The sequence below is a fragment of the Camelus dromedarius genome, chromosome 20 (genome assembly GCF_036321535.1).
Source record: "Camelus dromedarius isolate mCamDro1 chromosome 20, mCamDro1.pat, whole genome shotgun sequence".
NCBI lineage: Eukaryota > Metazoa > Chordata > Mammalia > Artiodactyla > Camelidae > Camelus > Camelus dromedarius.
Window position 1 is genome coordinate 25,302,644 of NC_087455.1, and position 12,675 is coordinate 25,315,318.

The 12,675-nt window shown below is 39.4% G+C and overlaps 1 long non-coding RNA gene across 4 annotated transcripts in view; it reads right to left on the reverse strand.

The window, feature by feature from the left end:
• The window catches only part of LOC105090510 (uncharacterized), a 57,160-nt gene that overhangs the window by 2,682 nt on the left and 41,803 nt on the right, over positions 1-12,675 (reverse strand). For 2 of the 4 annotated variants that reach the window (XR_010377049.1, XR_010377047.1), the window contains exons 6-9: positions 10,514-10,637; positions 6,160-6,298; positions 5,385-5,478; positions 2,671-4,202 (exon numbers count right to left, since the gene is read on the reverse strand). This is a non-coding gene — a long non-coding RNA (uncharacterized LOC105090510). Of the gene's footprint in view, positions 1-268; positions 4,203-5,384; positions 5,479-6,159; positions 6,299-10,513; positions 10,638-12,675 lie in introns of those variants that run through there. The other 2 variants (XR_010377048.1, XR_837266.3) reach the window with 2 other exon arrangements.

Consider the following 12,675-nt stretch of genomic DNA (forward strand, 5'->3'; position numbering starts at 1 on the left):
TTATCCAGAAACCAAATGGGCTGCTGAACCAATTCACCTATGAATGGCTTGATGCTTACAAATTTTAAAAAGTAATGATAAAATTACAGCATTTAAATTTTTAAAGAATGAGACTAAATCAGCAATATCAAATGAGATTAAAATACTCTAACTAGTAATTCTATGGGTACAGTCATTTCCATTGTGATCTAACATGTTTCTATCACTTTTCCTAGGTCCCAACAGAGGGAAAACAGAGAGAAAGGTAAGCTGTTTGAAGTTCTCCAACCTGTTACTGATGTTTAAGCAACTTGGACTCCCTGAACCTCCTTCCAGAACAGTGCCATAAATCCTGGGCAGATGGGCTTCCCTGTGCTCCATAGGCAAGGACTCTTAGCCTCTTCCATTTCTTTCTTCTTCATTTTCTTCTTCTGGCTAATGAGCCCGGAATCAGCAGCTCCCCTGTGTACGCACTTTCACTCCGGCTGGGGCTGGCCAAAGGCTGATGGGCACCAAAGAAGGCTTTGCCAGCCAGTGGTAGTTGTCTGGAGGCAATAAATTTCATAACTGTAGCTGAGAGTGGCTTCTGTCATTATAGAAGCTTCTGGAACTATTTCTCATCATTGAAAGGAGTTGTTGAAAGATACCGGTCTCACTGTTTCAAGGAGATTACATTGAAAAACAAAAGTTTTACTCACTCTCTTCTATAGAGCTCCTCCCATGAGGAATAAGTCACAAGTCCTTTGGCACTCGGCTGGTAAGACAAGCCCACCATATCTAGTGACAAGCATTAAATATTTTCTATATGCTCTTCCTTTTGCCTTTCTGAATATAAGTTCTTCACCTCTGTTGCCCCAAAGTATCTGTTTGCCTCGGGATGTTTGGATATTGTGAAGAAAAAGGGCAAGTTAATACTTGGCTTCTGAGATAAAGAATAGACAGGGTTGTTATGAGACTAGAATTTTCAGGTTCCACGAGACTTTGGTTATGAAAATATACCCCAGGGGCTCACTGTGATGTGGAGAGTGTGCTCCATCTGGGTCAGGTGACTGTAAAGAGAAGATGTGATTTGAGGGGAATGGAAGCCATGTCCAGCCTTTCCAGGCCTAGGGTGTTTGTAGGAAGAAGAGAAAAGGGAGAGCGTACAGCATCTTCTGCCGTCCTCTTTGTGGGGAACAGGAGAGAACATTCTGGAGAGGTGACAGAAACACTGGAGGCAGAGAAGGGCTGCCTTCTCCACACTGAGGCCTCTAGAAAGAGGGCACCTCTGAGACATCACCAAGCTGGGAAGTGGCCACAGCAACTGGGCAATGTTAGGTGGCCAGGCAGAGGGAGGCCTCAAAGGTTAACTTGGTGGAGTCACCCTGGGTTTCAAAGCAGCTGAGACTCTGGCTGGGGGGCTTGCCACACAGGTTTGACAACGTGACTTTGTGTGAAGGGTTGCCAAGCAGCCTGCAAGGCTCAAGGCTGCCTGAGTTAGATCCAAGCAAGGTCTATACACCAGCAGAGGCCAATACTAGGCTTCTTTGCCAGGGAGGCCTGCTCAGCCCTGACCAGGCTGGCAGAGATCAGCTCATGAATGTGGCCAGCTGCACACTTCAGCTGCAAATGACAAGAGGACTAGCAGCACTGCTGGATGAGGGACATTGTCCTAGAGCCCCAGGTGGCAGACAGCTTTGAGCCTGAGGGCCCAGCCCTTTCCGTTGACTTAAGGTTTTGTGCTTGGCATCCCTTTCTCAATATGCTCAGACACTAACTTAGGGAGAGAAAGAGTGAAAAGAGATGGTGTTTGAATGACTATTTTATGATGTTTAAATGGACTATTTAAATCAGACTAATATTTATACGCTATGGTTTATTCTTATTATTTGGTTTCTTTGTGAATAGTATGAGCATCTTCATGTCAAGGATCAGGCTGTCTACCTCTTTGCATCTCTTTCAGTATCTGACCATGCCTCTGCATGCCCAGATGGAAGGAAGGAAGCCGGGGGGAGGAGGGGGATAATCCCCTATAAATGAGTAGTGAATAAATAGATATTTTTAAATTTCAATGGTTCACAAATCCTAGAAAGTTGCTCACAGTATCTTAAAGTGTGTTCCCCTATTTCCACACTTCCCTAACTCAGCACTCCAGAGACATAAATCACCTTGAGTAAGAAGAAACCACGTCTATAAGACTGGATTTCCAAACTTTAAGAGCTTTCTGTTTCCCAGTTATTTTTGTGTTAGAGGGAGGCAGTCACATCTAGTTTGTGAAACTTTGGCTAGGGGAGATTTTCAGTCAACACACAAAGGTTCACAGAGGTTGTTCCTTCCAAGAATAATCTCCCAGGGCCCCATTCAACAATAAATATTGCCCAACTTCCCTGTTCAGAAGTCAGCGTAAGGCCACAAACACTAAGGAAATTGCCTCTGCGTCCAGCCGGCTGATTTGGCAGGCCCAGGGCCAACGCACAAAGGAGGCCTGTTTCTGTTTGTTTTCCTCATACTTTTCCTCCTCTCCCAGCAGTAAGCCACGGAGAGTTCTGGAAAAGCCTGGGAAGACTCCCTTTTTTCCGCAGACCCACTAATTATGAAGAACCAAAGGTTTTTGCTTAAACTTTCTGGGCAGTCATGATTCTGATCAGTGCACATCCCGCAAACATGGACTTCTGTAAACCTCACTCAAGAAAGAGTCTGGGGGGAGAAGCCTCCAAGTCATTACTCACTTTATTTCATTTCTCAGCTCTTCTCCCAGCAAAATTAAAATAAAAACAACAGCAATTTTCTGATGTGTTGCCCTTGTAACCCAGGAGAACCCTAAGGAACTTTCTCCTTCCAGTGTCATAAAAGGAGCACCAAAATAACAAGCAGTTTGTTATCTTAAAAGGACATAATTAGCTTGTGATTCCAGTGTGAGTAAAGCCACTGGATTCCTGCATGACCTGGGCCAAGTCCCTTTCCTTCTCTGGGTCAGAATTTCCATTCTGAAAAAAAAAGGATAGTGTAGTAGTGTTGGAAATTCTGTCATACAGGATATTTTTAAAATTAACAGGATATAAGTCTTGACATTTTGGTCTGAGTTATACTTTTTTTTTTTTCAAGAATATTTTAGGTGATTTTCTAAATTTCATTTCTTGAGTTGATTAGTTTGTGTTATTCTATAAACAAAAACTTTCCTTTACCAGCTATTTGGAGATCTTAAGATAAAATTCATACAAGAAATACAGGATAAATATTTCTTTCCCATTATTGTACTTTGTCTTATCACAGCCAAGAGGACTGTGATTTATACCTAGAGTTGTTCATTTGTGATTTTCTCTTTGGAGTTCTGAGAAGCTGTCTCTTCTAGGTGACTATGTTTTTATGCACAGGGAAGCAGGATGTACTTTGTTGGTGGTATCAGTTGAAATCAGGTATTTGCTGGAACCTACCTTGGTCCATTTACTAATTTCTGAATTCAAAAAAAGTGCTAATAGCTTTATTAATCAAAAGGCTCTCATGTTGTATAATCTTCATTCTTGGCCATAAAAAATATATTCAAGTAATCTAGGTAATTTTAATAAGAGAAATGACATATTTGTTAGTGAAGAAATAACAAATAAAAAAGATATTGAGGTCCCAGCTCAGAAATGATAACTTTGATGTTAAATGCCATGAAAAAGAGCTTTGCTGTACACACTCAGAAGTATATGTACAATGTGATTAAACAAAATTGTTCCACAGTTTGCACTCTGTGCAAAATGTATGTCAATTTGTTTTAAAATTGTGTAAGTAATAGGTATTTCAACAAAAGAATTCTATTTATATTTTTGGAAATATTAGCTCTATATATTCTAGACATGCTGCTGTATTCACGATAACCACTTGGTTTTATTAAGTTCTCAAGAATATCTGTTGGCAACATTCTATACCTACACTTGGGTTAAACAAGTGCAAATATCTAACAGATCAATGAAGAACATGACATGGAACCATTGCTTTTTCAGTTACAGGTGATTATGTTCAGAAAAGAATGCAATAATTTCTTTAATGTTAACTCTACTTAAATGTCCGTTTTCCACCTTTGTCTCTTGCCAGAGGCACAATAATTATTCTAGACCCGGGCTATGGAATAAACGTCTGGGAACAGTTTACTTGATTGAGCTGTTTCTCATACTAAAACATAGAACATGTGGTATCCCACCATCTGGGTCCTTTGTATGTGACTTTTCCTAGTTCTCCACCAGAGTTTGTCCCACGCTCTGAAATACAATAATGCAAATAATAAGATGTCATTTCACCTTTGGCTCAACTTATTATTCAAAGAGTCTAAGGAAGCCAATTAAACTGTTCATTTGATGTAGGATTGAAAAAAAAAAAAGATATGTTGGAAAATAACGCAGAAAGTGCATTTGTACTTTAAGTTTCTAAAACTATTACCAAAGTATTAGGGTTTACAACTTGATGGTAATCCTCCGACAAAAACCAAGTAGAAGAGGGGGATTTAGGAATCAAACGATCACATTTTAACATGTAACCAGGAAGGGTGATGAAAGCATATTAAGAAAAAAAGAGCCAAATACAAACAGATGTGGAATATTGTACGAAGTATTAACCCAATAGGCATCCACATAGGAAAGAACTGTGGGAATGGGAAGCGCAAAGGAGTTATCTTTTACAGGTTGTTTCAGTCTGTTTTCAAGTAGGCTGGGCTCAGCCACATTTGCTGAGAAATTTGCATTGGCCTGCCTGAGTTAGACGCCTGGTAAATAAGTCTTGATGTGGAGTTAGGTGGTTGGCCCAATGGGTGGAATATATGGACTAGGAATAACATGGGGAGACATGCCAGGTGCTGGAATGTACATCACTGTATAGATTATGTCACACAGTGGACTCTGAAAATGAGAAAGCTGGTTCTTCTGGGCACTTCTCTGAGGACAGCAGTCCTGAGAATGGACTTCCTTGAGTTTCTCCCTCGATGCCCACTTTAGGTCTAGGATGAACATGTCTACACATAATCTACCAAGCAGGTGATTTCCTTGGACTTATCTCATGGTTTTACCTGTCAGTCACCAGAGCCATCACAAGTTTGTCCTCACAAAATGCTTACCACTATTCTTTAAGAGTTTGCTCTGACCTCCAGGGCTCACTTATCAAGCTCAATCACAAGCACTCTGTGTTATCCACCAGCTACCCTGGGTTTCTGCCAGTCTCTAAAACACGACAGGCTTTTCCCCTGCCTTTCCCTCTACCTGAAGTGCTTCTTCCCTGGGTTCTTTGCATGTTTCAATTGACCTTACTCTTCAGGTCTTAGCTTAAATAGAACTCTTCAGAGAAAGTTTTCCCAAAACACGAGGTAGAGTGTTTCTTGAAGTAGAAAGAAACCAGTCTTGGTTAGTTTCTAAATAGCAACCCATCACTCCCTTGATTATGGCTTGGTTTACCTGTTTGCTGTTGGTTTTCCTCACTGAAATGCAAACTGGGCCGGGAAAGGCTCCGCCTTGTTCATGACTCCATCCCTAGCACCGAGTACAGCTTCTGAAACACAGCAGGCCTTGGTATAATGTTGTTAAATGAGTGAATGAAGAGAAGAATGAAAGGTTTTGTAGTGAAATGCAAAGATGAGAGGAGAGACACCCATGTACATGGTGGAGGAGAGGAGAGAGAATGAAGATGAGAGGTGATTTATTTCCTGCGGGTCATTTTAAAATCCTTTGTTTCCCCCCAAACCTAACTGGCAAGGTGAAGGTGTATGTTAGCATATCCTGGGGTTCTCTGGGGATATAACTATGGGATGTGACCTTAGGAAGGAAAGGAAAATCAGAGGGGAATATCCAAAATACCACAAAAACAAAAAGTCTTCAAATGTTCTGTAGGAACAAACTGACCCTCCTGACTCACTCATAGACTGGTTACTTAACCGTCTACCCTGTTTATAAACTAGGAAATTCAGCTCAAAGATTAAAGCTTAAACTTCTTAAGGGTGTTGACTCAAATGATTAATGAAAATGGCAGACAAAAATTGAAACAAGCTTTGTTAGAAGAGAGAAAAAAGACAGAAGAGTACTTATTATATCCATATTATTAAAGCTGTGGAAATAGGGTTAAGATTAGAGGTGTACAGGGAAGAAGTGAGTAGGACTTAGAGCCAGGGCCAAGAGGGGACCGAGGGCAACCTGGTGAGGTGTATTCGGACCCCCTCAGTTACGGAACACCTACCATCCCCTGTTGGTTGGTTCAGGAGTTCAGTGACCTTCAGCTGAGCTGTGTTAATGCACCGTGCCAGTGAGAATGGATGTTTCTGCCGCCTCTGTGGATGGAGCAGCTTTTTTCTGATGATTCTTAAGTGGAACTTGAACTGAAAAGCAACAACCACAAGAAGAGAATAGACAACTTGAGCATTTTCCCATAAGTACAAGGCTCTCCTTTGTCCCAGCCAAGGGCTCCATGTCAGTCTGCATTGAGCACTAGCTGGCACCCGCCGGGCTGACGGCTGCTGCTGGCCGGGAGCCCACGGCAGACCTGCGGAGAATAATGCCCCCCACTTCATTTGGGGCTTAAAATGCAGCTGAATCACTACTGTGGAAATGCAGAATGTGTTAACCCCAGGGAGGGCCGAGGTCACTGCTTGCCGCCCTCTTGGGCTGGACAGTAACAGAGGCCTTCAGGAGATACGTGAACCAAGCCATGAACTCTGTTACTTCAGTCCTCCAATTTGAAGTATTTTCCTGTTTTCTATGCAGAAGATGGATAGATGGATTTTCCATAATTAGTTTTGCTTCTCCACTGATTTCGGAAAATTAAAGATAACTTTCCAGACCTTGAAAAAAATTCTGAAATGAAGCTTTGTGAAGAGATCCTGGAGGTTTGCAGGGTTCAAGGATAATCAGGAGGAATCCCTCCATTTCCTTCCCCCTGTGCCCCAAAGTGGTGGCAGAATTTCAAGAAATAGATTCAACACGTATTTTCACAAATGAACTTTGTCAACCAGAGAAAAGATGAGTATATCACTTTATCAGACACCCAAATAATGTAATAATAATGTAATTACAAAGCTTTTCTGGGATGTAGCTCCCAGGGATTCATCTTCCTTTTTGACAAAGGATTCTTAAACACATATGATAATTCACTGTATATGAAGAGTGTGTGTCATCAGAAACAGTTTATGAAGCAGCAGGAGGTTGTATATGGCAGTATATTAAATGCTTTTCAAACAGCTGGATGGTTTTTTCACCTGCAAGTAATTTAAGTTTTCTATGAGTCATCTCATGAAATTTAGAGGAAAACGGATACCATGGAAGTGATATGGGAGCACTGGAAGATACGAAAACACCTCATGGATACATCTAAGAGACTAGAAAACATTTAAATGATGTATATTTTGTTAGACTGGTTCTTTGAAAATTAGCAAACTATTTTTGTCTTCAATAGAGGGATACAGATGGAATAGAATGTTCCAGTCTCTTTCTATTTTTTTTATCATTCATTTATTAAATATTTTTTGATATCTACTATATGCCAAGCAGTGCACTGGGGACTAGGTGTATAAAATGCAAGAAAAGGCAGACAAAATCCATGCCCTCATGCAACTGGTTATCAGAGGAAGCAGACTAATGTAATTATGCCTGTGAAAGTGACCTCCCAAAAAAATGAGTGACACTAAGATAACTTGTAACCCAATATCCTGACTTCATCTAGAAGGGCAGATGAGGGTTCTCTGATGAAGCAGTATTAATCTGAGTTATGAAGGATGGATAGTATTAGATAAAGACAGAGAGGAAGAACATTTCAGGCAAAGCCACAGCATATGCCAAAGACCTGGGTTGAGAAGAAGCTTAGCAAATTTAATAACTGAAAGAGAGCCAAACGGGCTAGAACATCAAAAGCCAGAAAGAGAGTGATGGGAGATGAAGGTCTTAATGTAAGCAGGCTTTTGCTGATTTTTGTTACAATAAAATTTGGGATTTTATCTTAAAATTCAATGAGAAGCTTTTGAAGTATTTGATACACCAGAATGCTATGATTAGAAATGCATTTTAAAAAGTCCATTCCTTTGCTATTAAAAAAAAAAGAAAGAAGCAAGAATGTATGTAGAGAGATGCATTCAGCAGCTATTGCCAAAGTTCAGAAGAGAGATAACAGGGGCATGAACTTGGGTGGTAGTAGCAGTGGAAATGGAAAAAAGTAAGTGACTCTTCACTAGAACGAAGAATATTTGATTTACTCGGCACATGGTGGGCTTCAGTAATATTTGTTGAAAAACTGATTAGCTTTGCCCTTAAAAAAAGAATCAAAGATACTGCTTACACTGGTTTAATTAAGAACTTACTATACATAAAGCTGTTCTCTATTCAAAGTGTTGTCCACAGAACCAGCAGCATCAGCAACACTGGAAAGTTTGTTAGAACTAGCCCACCCAGACCTTCTAAGAACGCGGCTACCAACGAAACCTCCAGGTGACTTGTATGCTCCTCGAAGTTCTCCGAAGTTGGGCAACACTGGGCCTGAGACATACACGATCTTAAGAGAACAGATTAGAATCAAAGCCAAAAGAAGGCGATGCAGAGACAAATTTCAATGATGCGTGGTTCAGTAGTAAGAGCCTATTCAGGATGGGTTTGAGTACATAATTAGGTGAGACTTCTTAGGGGAATTCATCACCAAAATAAGTAAATTAAATTTTCACATTCCCGAATGTGCTAAGAAGGTGCTGGTGATGACTGTTTCTCTGCCTAATAACATCAATAAACATAATAACTACAATAGTAATAGTAGTTATGATGACTTAGACTGTGTTTTATAGTTACTCAGTGCTTGCTTTTGTATACTTTTTCTGTTAGAGAAATTCAAGTTAAAAGAAAAACCCTTAAAAGTATTGGTTGAGGTGGCATTGTATTTTATAGTGTGTGCAAGAAAATATAGAAATTCTTCTTACTCCGTGTATTTTGACAGAGATTAATTTTTTAAAAAAACCCTGAGATCACTACTAAAGCTCTGTATAATATCATAAAATCTGTATGCCGTGTGTATAAGAAAAGTTGTATTGAGTGATTTCTATAGTGTGAGCACAGAAATATTGGAACATAGAAAAGAACCAGGATTATTGTGTCATTATGAGTCTTAAGGGGAAGAAAATGACAAAAGTCCATACTATGCAAAGCAATCTACAGATTCAGTGCAATCCCTATCAAGTTACCCATGACATTTTTCACAGAACTAGAACAAATAATCCTAAAATTTAGATGGAATCACAAAAGACCCAGAATTGCCAAAGCAATACTAAAGGAAAGGAATGAAGCTGGAGGAATAACCCTCCCAGACTTCAGACAACACTACAGAGCTATTGGCACAAAAACAGACATATGGATCCAAGGAACAGAATAGAGAACCCAGAAATAAATCCACAGGGTTATGGTCAATTAATCTTTGACAAAGGAGGCAAGAATATACAATGGAGAAAAGACAGTCTCTTCAGCAAATGGTGTTGGGAAAACTGGACAGCAGCATATAGATCAGTGAAGTTAGAACACTCCCTCACACCATACACAAAAATGAACTCAAAATGGCTTAAAGACTTAAATATAAGATAAGGCACTATAAATCTCCTAAAAGAAAACATAGGCAAAATATTTTCAGACATAAATCTTAGCAATGTTCTCCTAGGATAGTCTACCCAGGCAATAGAAATAAAAGCAAAAATAAACAAATAGGACCTAATTAAACTTATAAGCTTTTGCACAGCAAAGGAAACCATAAGCAAAACAAAAAGGCAACCTATGGAATGGGAGAAAATATTTGCAAGTGATGCAACTGACAAAGGCTTAATTTCCAGAATATATAAACAGCTCATACAACTTAATAACACAAGAACAGCCCAATCCAAAAATAATCAGAAGACCTAAACAAGCAATTCTCCAATGAAGACATACAAATGACCAATAGACACATGGAAAAAAATGCTCAATATCGCTTATTATCAGAGAAATGCAATAAACTACAATGAGGTATCACCTCACACCAGTCAGAATGGCCATCATTCAAAAGTCCATAAACGATAAATACTGGAGAGGATGTGGAGAAAATGGAGCCCTCCTACACTATTGGTGGGAAATGTAGTTTGGTGCAGCCATTTGGGAAAATCGTATGGAGATTCCTTAAAAAATTAAAAATAGACTTTCCATATGATCCAGCAATCCCACTCTTGGGCATATATCCACAGGGAACCTTAATTCAAAAAGATACATGCACCCCAATGTTTATAGCAGCATTATATACAATAGCCATGACATGAAAACAACCTAAATGTCTATCAACAGATGACTGGATAAAGAAGATGTGGTATATTTATACAATGGAATACTACTTAGTCATAAAAAGCAATAAAATAATGCCATTTGCAGCAACATGGATGGACCTGGAGATCATCATTCTAAGTGAAGTAAGCCAGAAAGAGAAAGAAAAATACCATCTGATATCACTTATATGTGGACTCTTAAAAAAAAGAAAAGAGAAGACACTAATGAACTTATCTACAAGACAGAAACAGACTCACAGACATAGTAAACAAACTTACGGTTACCGGTGGGAAGGGATAAATTGGGAGTTCGAGATTCGCAGATACTACTATATATAAAATAGATGAACAGCAAGTTTCTACTGTTTAGCACAGGAAACTATATTCAATATCTTGTAGTAACCTATAATAAAAAAGAATAGAACAAATACATGTATGTATATGTATGACTGAAACATTATGCAGTACACCAGAAATTGACACATTGTAAACTGACTATACGTCAAAAAAAAAGAAAAAGAAAATGCCAAAAGTTGTTCTGAGCCACACTCTAACTCGAAGTACCATGCAATCAGGTTTCCTAGGCTGCTTGCCATTATACGTAGATCAGTTCTATATGCCCCCAAAGCATAGCGGGCCGGGAAGGGAAGCCACAGTATTTCATGTGTCCTTAGTATATTGCCAAAAACAGACAAGGTTCAGTTGTGCTCAGTGGCTCTTGAAGTTACAGAATATCATCCTGTTCTAAAGTTCCAGCTGGCAGTGACTTCCCTGTCCTCTCATCTGCTCCCTTGTGTTTATTTAATATTCACGCACATGACAGCAGAGTTAGCAAATTGGCCTGTGCAATCTTGCAATTATTGTTTTCAGAAAAATGCATATGACAATTACTAGATCAACAATTGAATGATTCAGAGCAGTCACTTAATATTAATGGTATGTGTGCATAACTTGAAGAGAGCACAAAGAGGAGTGGTAATAATGTTGCAAGGCCTGAAAATTTGACCTCCAGGAAAGAGTGATAAAGGTGGTTTGTTTGACCTTAGAGACAGGAGGCTGGGGGAGAAATCAGAAGCTTAAGAATTTATGAGTCAGGCTGTAAAGGGAGAGGTTCTATGAGCTGTCAAGAGGGCGACAGAGGGACACAGTGGAAATGGGTTGTAATGACTACAACAGAAGCTGAGGGCAGACCTTCATGGGCTTAACAGGCTCTAGCAGAGTGGTTGCTAACACAGCTTCGGACTTCAGTATTCCTGGACTTAAATTGTGGCTCTGCAGGTTAGAGTAAATCTGATCAGAAAACTGTGGATGGAGGGAAAACGCGGACTGCTGTTTTTGTAATGGTTCAGCAAGGGTTAGAGCTTGAAAGATGAGGGTTAGATTATTTGACTACTTTTGTAGTGGAAGGTTGGAACCACATAATTTTAACCTCTGTTCTTTTTTTGGTATTGATTCTGTTAATTTGTGGGAAAATTCATTTTTTTTTTCTGATTTAATATCCCTTTTTTTTTTTTTTTTTCCCAAAACAGCCCCATCTCTGAAATCACACTGTCTGGGTTTGAGTCTTGTGTTTGAATATTTATTAGTTATTCATTCTCTTTAAGTCTCTGATCTCCCACTTATGAAAATAGATATAATAATAGCACTTCCCTTGCATGGTTTCTGAAGTATTAAATGACACCCCTCAGACTGATTGGCACATAGTAAACTCTCATTAAATGTAAGCTCTCTTCATGATTATTCCTGGCTGGTGTACAGCACAACTTCAGCCCTATGAAGAATTCAAAGATGAGTCAGATAATGAACCTGAAAAGTAAGAACTTTTGGAATCAAGTAGGGGAAGTAAGACAGGGATTCAAATGATCATAATAAAGAGGAGTAAATCTGCTTCAAGAAAGATACAGGTAATAATCTGGGCATTTGAAGAAGAGAACTGACTTTAAAGGAGCAAGGAGAATATGGGGGGAGTTTGTGGAGAAGGTGGTATTTGAGCTGAATTTAGAACTATAAGAAGAGTGTGCCCAGTGGGAGATGGGGTGGTGGAAGAATAGTGAGGTTGTGCATTCCTAGCTAAGAGAACAGAGCAAGCCTTCATTGTGCAAGGTTTTCTGATTCTAACGCTGACTCTAAAGATTTTTTTTGACCAATTTTCCGTCTTAAGATGTCCTAACAGTCTGCTAAATTTTCAGCAGTCCATCAGCCTCCCACACTCCAGACTCAAAAGCAGTGATACGTCATTTGTCAAGAAGCAACAACCATTTCAATGAAATACCTCGCCCAGCATCAATACAACCCTCATGTGTCTTCAGTGTTATTCCATGATTGAATTCACTTCCAAGCTTTGTCATTTAATCATCCAGATTGTGCAAGAACAGTAGTTTATTCGTGATTGCTAAAAGAGGAAGAAAAACCTCAAATATTCAAAACAACCTATTTAGACT